This window comes from Bombus huntii, chromosome 17, assembly GCF_024542735.1.
Source record: "Bombus huntii isolate Logan2020A chromosome 17, iyBomHunt1.1, whole genome shotgun sequence".
Classification (NCBI taxonomy): domain Eukaryota; kingdom Metazoa; phylum Arthropoda; class Insecta; order Hymenoptera; family Apidae; genus Bombus; species Bombus huntii.
Genome location: NC_066254.1, coordinates 2,142,119 through 2,155,271, shown reverse-complemented (window position 1 = coordinate 2,155,271; position 13,153 = coordinate 2,142,119). Strand labels below are relative to the sequence as shown.

Below are 13,153 nucleotides of genomic sequence, written 5' to 3'. Positions count from 1 at the left end.
GCTTGTACCACCAGTTATCAACCACCCTGTCTATTATTGTATTCTATATATCATTCTACGTCGGCTGAATGTTCTACATCGAACATCGATACATGAATCAATCAGAATGAAACTTTTTGCATTTTGTTAATATGATTCCTCCATACTGTTTGAAAAAATGTTTGGCTTCTTCACGGGAAGAAATCTTCAGTAAACGTCGAATTTTTCACGAGACTTATAAAAACAAATTTTACGCAGATTTAATCTCTCATCTACCGCAGACAACGAAAAATAGACGTAGCACAAATAATTATTTCATGGCCTGAGTTGTCTCTCTTAGTTAAAAATTTTCCAGCTAAAATATATGTACCTAATGTCAATTGTCATTCGTTTTTATTTTGTTAAGTACTTTAAATTATGTGTTTATTAACTTGCATTTTACTTTGGTAGATACGTCCTCGCGAACGTGCGCGTTGTTTTTTGTAGCTTATTTCAAGCTTTTATGGCATGGATTTGCAGAAAGAGATTAGGTCAGTGGATATTCGCGCATATGCAATAGCGGTTCATACGAATGGCACCAACCGTACCATTTTCCGAAAGAAGAGGATGTCATTCGTAAAAAATTTCAAAAGTTGGTAGATACAAGGTGTTCGTACTCTGCATACGTATGTTTTGTATTTGTCAATGTCCTACATTAGCAAATTAGCATATTAAAGTCCGGCATTCTTTCGGCATTTATACGAATAGAAAATACGGACAACATATAAAAGTTTTTCACTTAGAAATCCATCGGTTCAAAGTTTTCACATATTTAAATTTCGGTATTTTTAGCCTACTGTATGATTTATTTTCATGTGACAACCACTCAGACGGCAAATATTATTATTTATTGAAACGCATATTGTATTCAGAATATCACTTTGCTGCGCACAAAGCAGATGTTTTGCAGTACAACAATACGTTTTTAAAACTTTCCAGTTATTAGAAACAGTTTTAAAAAACCACCACTATTTATGGACAAGGACAACCTAACGGCGCGGAATTGTTTGGAATTAGCGTACTTTTTCCTTTTCTTAAACTTTGCGTACTTTGTTATTTTAATGCCTGTGAATTATTAATTGGAAACTCGAACATCCCCATCACCTCAGCGCATATCCCTAACTGATGTTAACGGAACGTAGGAGTTGGACTTTCTCCTTCTTAGAGACATACATTCACCGATTCGTTCAAATGTACTTTTCAACATATTGAATCAAGAATGCAAGTGGAAAATTAACAAAGTCGAGGTACATCAGCGAGGAATCATGGTCATTCGCATTGTACTCTACATGTTTTTATAAAGAACAATAGAAAAAATAGAATTATTAACTTATTATTGACATTAAACCTACCAGCTCGGTCAAATTAACCGCTCTTGGAAATTCTACATAAATTTAACCGTATCAAACTTTATCATATCTCGTTATAATTTCTGACTTATCCTAAAACATGCATACAATATATTTTTGGGTATTTAATTTTAGTTTGCTCTTTCATTTTCTGAGAAAAATTTGTACTCTGCCTTGCCTATCATGAGCTGTCATTTTGATCGCCTGACAGAATATGGTAGTTGTTCATAAAATGAATGCAATCAGTACAAAGAAATGGCTATCTAAATGTCAGATAACAAGCAAAATCATTAATAACAAATAATAACTGCTGTTACAGCCGTAATCTTGTCATACAACTATCCATCCCTCGATCAATATAGCCACTAGCTTTCAAGGCATATCAACTCAGACCCATGTTAATCCTAAGGAACTGCCACAAAATTTATCATTATTTACAGTACATTGTTACAAACATTTTAAAAGTCGAAAAGTTTCTGAGGGTTATTGCTCATTGCTATAAGACACGGGAAAAGCTTTCCCAACTCCACCCTCGAGTAACGTTGGTGGAGAACGGTTAATACTCATCACTATTTTCGTATAAATATCGCAGTCACAAATCATATTTTTACTTGTTATTGTTTTTTCGAGAAGAGCACATCTCGGTTTGTAAGTCAATTAGTCGACATCTAAACTTGTTATCTGCAAAACTCACACAGAAGGCATCTCAGCGCGTCTTGTGAAAAGTTGTTATAAAAGGAAAAGTAAAGCATATCAAATGTGACAATAATTTTTTATTCCGTACATAGTTATTATTCTGTGACAAATATCTACCCTAGAAATGTCAAGATTAAAAAAAAAAAAAAAATAACGGACATAGAAGAAGACTGTCCCGTGTACGATGAACAAGAAACTTCAGCAACTAACTGAAAACGACATGGAAACACATGAAAAGCTATTTTCAACCGAATCAGAGTGGAATATTATAAATAAGCGTTTACGTAAGAGCAAGAATGAAAGAAATTATCGTTGAGAGTACAGAGTGACACAGGGCCCAGTGGAACAGTTTGGTAAGAAATAGATGCTACTCCCAAACCTGGTAGGATATAAGTTCATAATATCTTTAGGGATATGCTAAATGACATATAATGAAAGGACAAGTGAAGACGGCATTTTATCTTATCATTGATTGATAAGGGATCAAATAACAAAATGTACGGAAGAACAAGCATTTAGAGCACTGGGAAGTAAGAGGGAGCTAGATGCAACAGAACTGGATGCATTTATATCTGTGCTATATGTCTGCGGTGCATATCAGGTAAAAAATTTAGATGTCTCGTATTTGTGGAAAAAAATTTGGAGGCGTACATTTTTCTCAAAAACAATGTGCAGGAATGACTTTTCTGAAATTATAAGGTTTATACGATTTGATAAGAAGAGTGAGTGAAGCCAACGTTTACGAACCAATAAATTTGCAATGGTATCTACAGTATGAGCCAATTTACAGAGAATTCACAAAATTGTTATAAACCTGGAGTATACATTACTTTTATATAATGAATCGTGAGAAAAAACCATGCAATAAAACTATCAACAAGTTCATATTCATTACTACAAAAAATTTGTCAAGTAAAAAACTGTAACAATTAGAAAGTTACGAAAATTTGTTTAAGTCATAGAAAATATATAGGCGGCAAATGTATATTTGATAATAAAATAATTTGTAAAAATGCATCTAAGTTGAATAAGATATATCTCTATATAAATAAAAGTGTAATTTTATTTAAGACCATAATTGAAATTAAACAAACGTAAATTTAAAACGATTTTATGAAAGTTCATCATTTTATATACATTTAGTTACAAATTAACCATTATCTAAGATAAATCGTAAAAACTATTCCTTCTTTCATCACCGGTCATTTTGACCGCACACGGTAGCATAGATATACACGAAGTGTCGGTAGGTTTAGTGTTAAATGATTAAACGTTCTTAATTGTTGTCAGAATAATTATGCATTTATTTCGGTTTGCATTATTGAATTTTATTAATTTTTATATTTTTAATATTATCGTAACTGTTACATTCTGTATACTACAAACGTGTTCTTATAAAAAGTAAAATGATCTCTCTTTCGTCCCTGGTAAAATATGTCAGGAGTTAAATACGGATTTGAAAACGAATTAAATTACGACAATTTTGAAAAATATTGATTCATAAGTTTACTTATGTCCGATTTCAATCTTTTCAAAAAGATCAGATCAAATGACCGGCTTCAATGTTTGATCTAAATTTTTACATTCATTCTTATTTTTTTGCTCGTCTCACTTTATGCAAATTCTTATATTATCTGATCAATTGATTTCTCAATTTGTGTTAATATAAGATTGTTTGCAAAAGTTATATGAACGAAATAAATAACAATGAATGTACAATTTTAAATTAAATTTTGAAAACTGTCATGTGACCGGGCCTGGTAAGTTTCGTGTTAATTTACTTTTAACCATGAACAAGATATATTACGATACGATATTTTTGATACGATAACACGGCTGAGTCATTTCGCGATTACAACACAAAATCGTTCACTCTCATACTACGTTATGAACGAGATGTCTGGTGCATTTGCTTATTATAACAAAAGTTGTAATATTAAAGAAATACACCCACCGCACATCTTACCAATGGTGTAGTACGAATATTGCGTCGGGGGATAACATCTTCCGAAACAATATACAAACAGTATTGTGTTGCGAATAAGCTATTGGTGTCATCGTGGGAATGGTATCGTGCCGTTACATATGTCGTCCATGGTTACGAACAGAGAGGAAATTGGAGTTCAACTGAAATTAACACGCAAAAGGATCTATAACATTAAAGACCTACCCTGCTTTGTCGTAATTTAGCATATACAAGAACCTTTGTATTTAACCTTAAAATTAAGGATTTACCCGATTAGGTTGTATGCTGACATAAACAAGAACACACTACGGAAACCTATTTATTCGTACGTTGCCTAAGAAAGAGAACTTAATCGTTTACTATATTTTTGAACGATGATATATATCAACTAGAGTTAAAAATAATAAAAAATGTTAAAATAATAATTTAAAATACGAAACAAAAAACATAAATAATACATTTACAAATATTGGACATATCTAATATCTATGTATCTCTATACCAATAGACTATTCTATAAAGGGAAACCATCCAAAATAATTCAGTCAAAGACGTGTATTATATAGATGTAGATTTCTGTCTTAAAAGAAATCCCAACTGCTCTTCGCCTTTTCTTTTGACTTTTGAGACCTGCGTCTTTGTATGTTGATGTCTTCCGGCCTCGGACATTCCTTCGCTGTATCGAAACGTTTTTCTTTGAATGCTTCTAGAATCATTGAAGGAATCGATTCTTCAGGAACTACGGAAGTCAGAAAACGATTGTTTCACAGGCTGACTTTATAGCGATCGTTTTGCTTCATCTTACGAATAAAAGAGTTTCCGGGGTCAGCAGGAAACAACATCTTCGCTCTCTAGGATGAAGCGTCCTCTTTTTGGGGGAAGATGTCGTGATTTATCTTGAAGGAACTTTTTAGTTGTACAATTTTTACTGATGCAGTAAATTTTTTAGTTTCTGTCTCTCAGCCTATCGCTTTGCAACTTTTTCATCACCGAACTTGAGCATGTATTTTGACCTTACATAAATGCTTCCACCTTAAGACATCTAACCTCTTCAACTTTTCACGCAATTGATTTCTGGATATTTCGGTTCTTTAGAGGTTTATTATATTATATATATATTATTTAGAGGTTCATATTTTATTTGTGTTTTCAAATTTTTATTTTATTTCAACAGTTGAGCATGTTCATTTTGCAATTTTATTTCTCGGAATGTTTTCCTTAGGCTTTCCTTAATATGAATGTCGCAGCTTGTCTGGGATTAAATTGCTAGTCGTTCAATCGAATCGTCATTTTCAGCGAATCTTAACGGTACTCTTGTATAGTCTAGCATTGGTGTATTACCAAATAATTCATTTTCTTCTTATTATTATTTTATCCCTCCTTCATCTGCCTCTTGTTAATTGTGGTAGGGGTACTGGTTGCATAGATGTCGCTCTTCTTGCTTTTGCCCTTCTTTTCTGATCAGTTGTTTTTCGATAACGCGCTGTCTTTCTTATACATCTCCTCTTTCTCTTTTATTTTGTAATAAATTTATTGGTTATACGAATACAGTATGATTTCTCTTCTATTCGTATTTTTTGTACGATTTTGTTTGATGATTTCGGGTAAATAATGATCGGCACGGACATCCATGCTTCTTAAAGAGTCGCAGGTATAATATGTTAGGAAGAGATTGCCTGTTAAAAGAATAGTACATATTAATAATACGCGAAAGTAAAATGGATAAAACGAGGAAAACATATTGATGTCGGGAGACAAGGAATCTCGTTTTATATTAAAATTGCCTGACTGAGAGGAAACCAGATAGAAATCTCGTATTGTACTTTATTATTATTCATCGAAGATATCAGTTATTGAAGAAAAAAACTGAGCTGTATGTGGAACAGATTTTATCAAATTGTATCGTGTTTCGTGTCATTATAATTGCACGAATATGACGGACATGGTGGTGAAAGTTTCATAAATATTGGTAATGATATGAAAGTTTTATTACTGTATTGGTGCCTCGTCGATATTCGATCTCGGATCGAGTAATACTATCTGCCATTATTTCTGTAGTCAGTAGTAGATGTTTAATAGAGAAAATATATATAGTTGTTTTATTGTAAATTCTAGGATATCATAAAATGCTAAAATGTTTCTACTGTGAATATATTTTAATTGAAGGACTGGCTAAACTTTGTCTGCAGACACAGCTCTTTCTCAACTGTTATTGCGTTTTTTGATAATAGATGAAACATTTTGATACTGTACGAAAATCGGGATTCAAGTGTTGCGATAATGGAGATACAAAACAATTCTATATGTCGAAACTGAGGTCCTAGACGTGTCGAACGTAGAAAGGGACAATGCGAGTGAAAAAGAAGGAGGGACTGAGAATCAACAAATATGGGCAACCTTTGATAAACTGTGTAGGTCAATTCAAAATTTAAATTTTCTTATTCTTGATTTGTGATGAAGCTTTTACCAACACGTTACTTACACTTTTATAATGAAAATGACATCAGACACTCCATTGTTCAAAGCATATTTGTTAACTCATTTTAATCGGAAAGATCTCACAATATTGATCGTAAAGCGATATTCCGACATTCTGAACACATTATGTGTTTAAATAAATAATAAAATTTACCGTTTAAACGGTTATCACGTAAAAGTAGACGCAGTAGGCTAAAAGTACCAAACTTTAAAAACGCAAGAACCATTTGATCCTTACATTAGAAACATTCATATGTCGTCTCTATTCTCTGTTCATATGAGTGCTATCAGAAAATGTCAAAAAGGTTAAGAAAGATGGTGGCCAGAAACGAGATTTAACTGAGAAAACGCCGGCCGTTAGTGTGTTAATTTAGAACATTAACAGATACAAAATACACGTATGCACAGTACGAATTCTATGTATTTACCAACTTCTCAAATTCAATCTTGATGAAGGAGATTGTCTTCTTTCGGAAAGTGATACAGATGATATTTGCGATGTCAACTGTTGTTACTTTCGATGTAGACGTAAATATTTTCTTACGGAATTATTCTCTGCAAGATTCGCAGCATTCTTGCTGCACAACATCGCAAAATGATAAGAAAAAAGATAAAATTAAGTGCAATAAAAAATCCATCTTCTTTATTACGACTTATCTCTTTGGTAAACATTAGGTTCGGTTATGTGCGGTAGACGACAGACGAGTACATCTGGGTAAAATTTGATTTTCCCAAGATTCGTTAGAAGTTCCGAGATTAGGTGGGGGTACCACGCGGATTGGAATGTTTGCAAATTCATTGGATGAGAAAGAATTGATGGAAGAAGAAGGTAAACGCTGACGTCTATTGGTTACCCTAAGATAGCAATTGACCAATTCAATTAGCCTCCAAAACACGTAAAGTCGGGAAAAATTTCAGGTGGCAATATTTTTACACAAAAGGTGGCTTTTTTATATTGAAAATTTTTTTTATTGCCATGCTTTTGAAATCTTATTAATAAAATGTGTTTTATAGCATTGTCTGCCAGAAGACAAACGCTACCCCACCATCGTATACCATTCTCAAAATGGTGCTGATTGTGAGATTATAACCAATCCACTCCCACTGTCAATTCCTCCCTAAATTATGTTGTCGTTTGTCTCTTGCTTTTCTTCGACAACGAACGAACATGCCGTTCACAGAGCCGTTGGAGAACCGTTTTCTTCATCTTCGCTAGTAAACAACTCACAGACAGTTAGTAAATATGTTACAGTTGCTAGATGATGTCTTTAATCAAGTTCGGAAAGGGGAAGGTTACGAATTCAATATTTATTCTGTTTGTATAAGGCCATCGATTATTCTGCCAAGGATAGTTTAATCAAAATGAAATCTTTTGCATTTTGTAAAGAACTGGAGGTTGTAAAGATTTTTGTATTTTATATATGTCGGGTTAACATTAGAATATAGGGCGCGTAACGATTCTTCGTTTGGATTAGCCATCGGTTTACAAAACAGAGATTATATATACGCGTATATACAAGACCTTACAAAGTATAACGAATATTGAGTTTAACGAATAATAAGATTAACGAATAATAAGATTAACGAACAATAAGATTAACGAATAATATGTTTAACGAATAATGAGTTTAATGAACGCTATTAACAATGTTCTTGGGTTCAAACGAATCCACGGTCAACGAGATAACTCTTTACTATGCGTAGAATAAGTTTAGGCACAAAATACGATTGCTGATACGCTCGGTATAAACTGCTCGATGTGTAACTTTCTAAGGTGATCGCACGAATACTAGACTGATGAAAACTTTCCACTCTTTACAATTGCGTTCGTTTGTTTTATACTCGTTGGAAGCATCGAGAAAGTTCCAATCGCCGTTGCGAAGCAGTTTCTGCCTGCAGTTTGATTATTAATACAACGTGTGTTCCATTATATCGACACCTCCGAGGTGCAATCCCATGTGGCTAGGCTCGTTCTTGAGGTCGTATGCCGCCACAACCACATTTCTCGGGAGAACCATACAACTACTCCACACCTCTGTCAGGAAAAATGTTCATCCCGTGACCATGGCTACGTTCGGCCACCAGTTGTCACCTCGAGCCCAATCTCGCTATCACAAATCTCGAACAATTACAATCAGATTGAATGACAATTGCTTAATTACAGCTATGATAAAATCTAGATTAGAATGTTGCGGGATTATCCAAAATTTCAAAGGCCCCTGTGTTCTTTCATCTCCGACATATATATTATTGTATTCTATATATCATTATACGACGGATGAATGTTCTACATCGAACATCGATACATGAATCAATCAGAATGAAACTTTTTGCATTTTGTTAATATGATTCCTCCATACCGTTTGAAAAAATGTTTGGCTTCTTCACGGGAAGAAATATTCAGTAAATGTCTGTGCCTAATGTCAATTGTCATTAGTTTTTATTTTGTTAAGTACTTTAAATTATGTGTTTATTAATTTGCTTTTTACTTTTGTAGATACGTCCTCGCGAATGTGTGTGTTGTTTTTTGTAGCTTACTTTAGGCTTTTATGGCATGGATTTGCAGAAAGAGGTTAGGTCAGTGGATATTCGCGCATATGCAATTGCGGTTCATACGAATTGCACCAACTGCACCATTTTCCGAAAGAAGAGGATGTTATTCGTAAAAAATTTCAAAAGTTGGTAGATACAAGGTGTTTGTACTCTGCATACGTATGTTTTGTATTTGTCAATGTCCTACATTAGCAAATTAGCATATTAAAGTCCGGCATTTTTTCGGCATTTATACGAATAGAAAATACGGACAACATATAAAAGTTTTTAACTTAGGAACCCATCGGTTCAAAATTTTCACATATTTAAAGTTCGGTATTTTTAGACTACTGTATGATTTATTTTCATGTGACAACCACTCAGACGGCAAATATTATTATTTATTGAAACGCATATTGTGTTCAGAATATCACTTTGCTGCGTACAAAGCAGATGTTTTGCAGTGCAACAATATGTTTTTAAAACTTTGCAGTTATTAGAAACAGTTTTAGGAGACGACCACTATTTATGGACACAGTTCTACCCGAGCAGTCGAGCTATGCGGACGTGAGAATCAGTGCCTCCGTAAGTGCGACAAATGGGGAAAACAAAGTTACTCAAGACCGAGTCAACCGCTCAATGATGGAAAATAAGCAGCAAGTACCGCCAATAAAAATACTAAACAAAGGCGAAACCTGTTTTATAAACAGAGCTGTAGATACAACAAACCCCAAAAAATCAACAAACGAAGGCCACGACTGCTCAGTTATAAAGGAAGCAGAAACGGGAACTACACAAAAGAACAACGAGGAAAACAACAGCAACAACGATCCACCACACCAGAATGATAGCTGGAAGGTTATAACTCCCAGCCAAAAACGAGAAATAACAATAAATGCAAATGCTAGGAGTCCTGGAGAAACGGAAAGGCAACAATGGTTACAAGAAATTCCTCTCCAAAACACATTCAGCGCACTGCCACAAGAAATGAAAATAGAACCAGCGGGAAAACCAATAATCCACATCGCCAAACCACAGTCAATTTACATAGAAGCCCAAATAATAGACCCCCTCATTGAACTACTTAACAACACGGCAGGAAAAGAAAACTACTGTATAAAACAATTAAAACCAGACCAGGTAAAGGTACAAACGAACACCCCCGAAATTTTCAGAAAAGTGACAAAAGCACTAAAGAAAAAAATCTGGGTATCACACTTACCAGCTCAATACTGATAAAAGTTAAAAAGCAGTAATCAGAGGATTACACCCAAAAAAAAAACACAAACAACATATGCGAGGAATTAGCTAAGATCGGGCATCAAGTAAGTGCAATAAACAACATAACCAGGTATGATACCAAACAACCATTACCGCTACTTCTAATAGAACTCGAACCCAAAAACAACAACAAGGAAATTTTCGATGTTAGAAAGTACTAAACACAATAATTACAGTCAAGCCACCCAGACACAAAAAAGACATACCGCAATGTATGCGGTGTCAACAATACAGACATACAAAGAATTACTGCAACAGAATCCCGGCGTGTGTCAAATGCGCAGAAATGCATCTAACAGCGAACTGTCCATACACGGGAAAGACAAACGATGTAAAATGCTGCAACTGCGGTGGAAACCACCCAGCCAGCTACAAAGGCTGTGTAATCAGAAAGCAACTGCAACGTAAACTGTTTCCGCCGCTTCGAAACAGGACACACAATAACTGTCACATACAAGAGGACAGCGCAGAAACTCAAACATCAACGAATGTACAGCATGTAATGAATATCAACCACAATAATACCAACACCTTTGATAGCCGAAGCTACGCGCAAGTAATCAACCAATCGCCACCCTTAGGCAACCAAAATCAGAACAATCACAGCAACGACACTACAGAAATCAAAGAACTACTAAAACAATCCGTCAAAAACACCGAAATACTTACATAAATGATAAGCGAACAAAACGTAGTCCTCAGACAGCAAACGCAACAAATCACAGTCATGTTACAACTACTTACTAACATGCTGAGCAAAAAATAAGAAATAAAAATGGACATGCTTAAAACAGCAGCCCGGAACTCTAACGGCCTACAACAAAGGGCTCTAGAAACTAAAACATTCCTGTACAACAACAATATCGACATACTACTCGTATCAGAAACACACTTCACTACAAAAAGTTACCTGAAAATACCGTACTACACCATATATGATACCAAGCACTCCTCAGGAAAAGCACACGGAGGGACGGGAGGGACATTGATAATAAGAAACGACATTAAACATCACTTACACAGCCAAGTTAGTAAGGAGCATATACAGGCAACCACCGTTACTGTACAAACTAGCAGCAACCATTTACAGTTGTCAGCAGTATATGTACCGCCGCGACACAAAATTGCATCACAAATGTGGGAAGAGTACTTTCAACACTTAGGTGACAAGTATATCGCAGCTGGAGACTACAACTCGAAGCACACACTATGGAGACCAAGAATCACTACACCACGAGGTAGAACCTTGGAAAACTACATTAGAAACAATAACCTCAATATAATATCCACGGGAAGACTGACATACTGGCCGACAGATCTGAGCGAAATTACTGACCTACTCGATTTTGCAGTTACAAAGGGACTAAACGCAAATAAACTAAAAATAACCTCCAGCCTCGAGCTTAGCTCCGATCATACACCCATAATAATTACATACAGAAACAAACCAATACTTTACAACAACTCAGAGACGCTATGCAATAAAACCACCAAATGACAAACATTTAAAGAAATAATTGACAGCAAAATCAGCTGCAACATCTCACTGAAAACACCTGAACACATCGATCAAGCAGTAACAACATTTACAGAACCTATTCAAGAAGCAGCAAGGGCAACCACTATACCTGAATCAACCAACAGACAATCAAAAATAATTCCATTAGACATCCTCGAAAAAATTAGAGAAAAAAGAAAAGCGAAAGCAAAATGGCAAAAACATAAAACAAAAGAAAACAAAAACACCCAAACAAACTTGCAAAGGCAATAAAAAACAAAATAAAAGAACACAACAACAACGAGTTCACAAAGTTCATCGAGTCACTATCTGCACACGAGAACTACAACTACTCCCTATGGAAAGCCGCAAAAAAAAATAAAGAAGATAATAAAACTGCTCCCAGCAATCAGAAGAGCATATAACACATGGGCAAGAAGCAACGAAGAGCAAGCTGAAGAATTTTTCAACCACCTATGCAACACACTTACACCATATAATATCAACAACAGCAACCACAATAGTCATACGGACGAGGATGAGCTAACCACTAGTTCATCAACTGACAAACACTATACCATACCTAAAACAACAGCACAAGAAATTAGAAACATAATCGAGAAAACAAAAAATAATAAAGCACCAGGAATCGACCTAATCAATGGCAAAATCTTGAAAAACCTTCCGCCAAAAGTGATAAGACAAATCACAATAATATGTCGGAGTCACGTTGGAATTTTGGGGCGTTCGATGAACCTTTACTTACTTTACCGTCGCGGATGTAGCTAATGTTTATCGGTACAAATGTAGACACTACAAGAGGCTATGAGTTATGGCGGCGTTAGAATGCTCGAGATGATGGTGACAACGAATTCAGGTTCGATAACGAATCCACGGTCCACGGTATGACGAGTACAAAACGTAATACACGATTCGGGTAACTTTCTCGATAATTCGGATTCAGGAACAAACACTCCACTATAGAGCAAATGCACAGACTGGTCAACGAAATAATACTAGCACTAGAAAACAAGCAATACTGTACAGCCCTCTTTATGGACATAGAGAAGGCATTCGACAAAATAAATCACGAAAGCCTTCTACAAACAATCAGGAAACAATTCCCGAAACAAATATACCAATTAATAAAATCCTACTTAAGCAGCAGAACCTTCGAAATAAAAATCAAGGACACATACTCCGAAGTCAAAGACACCAAAGCAGGGGTTCCGCAAGCAAGCGTCTTAGGACCAACACTATACACACTATACACGGCCAACATACCAACAACTACCAATAGCAAAATACTGACATTGGCGGACGACACAGCGGTAG

At 35.2% G+C, this 13,153-nt stretch overlaps 1 long non-coding RNA gene across 2 annotated transcripts in view; it reads right to left on the bottom strand.

Annotated features, from left to right (window-relative positions):
* LOC126875017 (uncharacterized) overlaps positions 1-13,153 on the bottom strand; it is an 87,615-nt gene that overhangs the window by 15,596 nt on the left and 58,866 nt on the right. The window contains exon 3 of one of the 2 annotated variants that reach the window (XR_007693175.1): positions 4,345-4,659. The exons of the other annotated variant lie outside the window; for it this stretch is intronic. This is a non-coding gene — a long non-coding RNA (uncharacterized LOC126875017). The remainder of the gene's footprint in view (positions 1-4,344; positions 4,660-13,153) is intronic. 2 annotated transcript variants of the gene reach the window in all.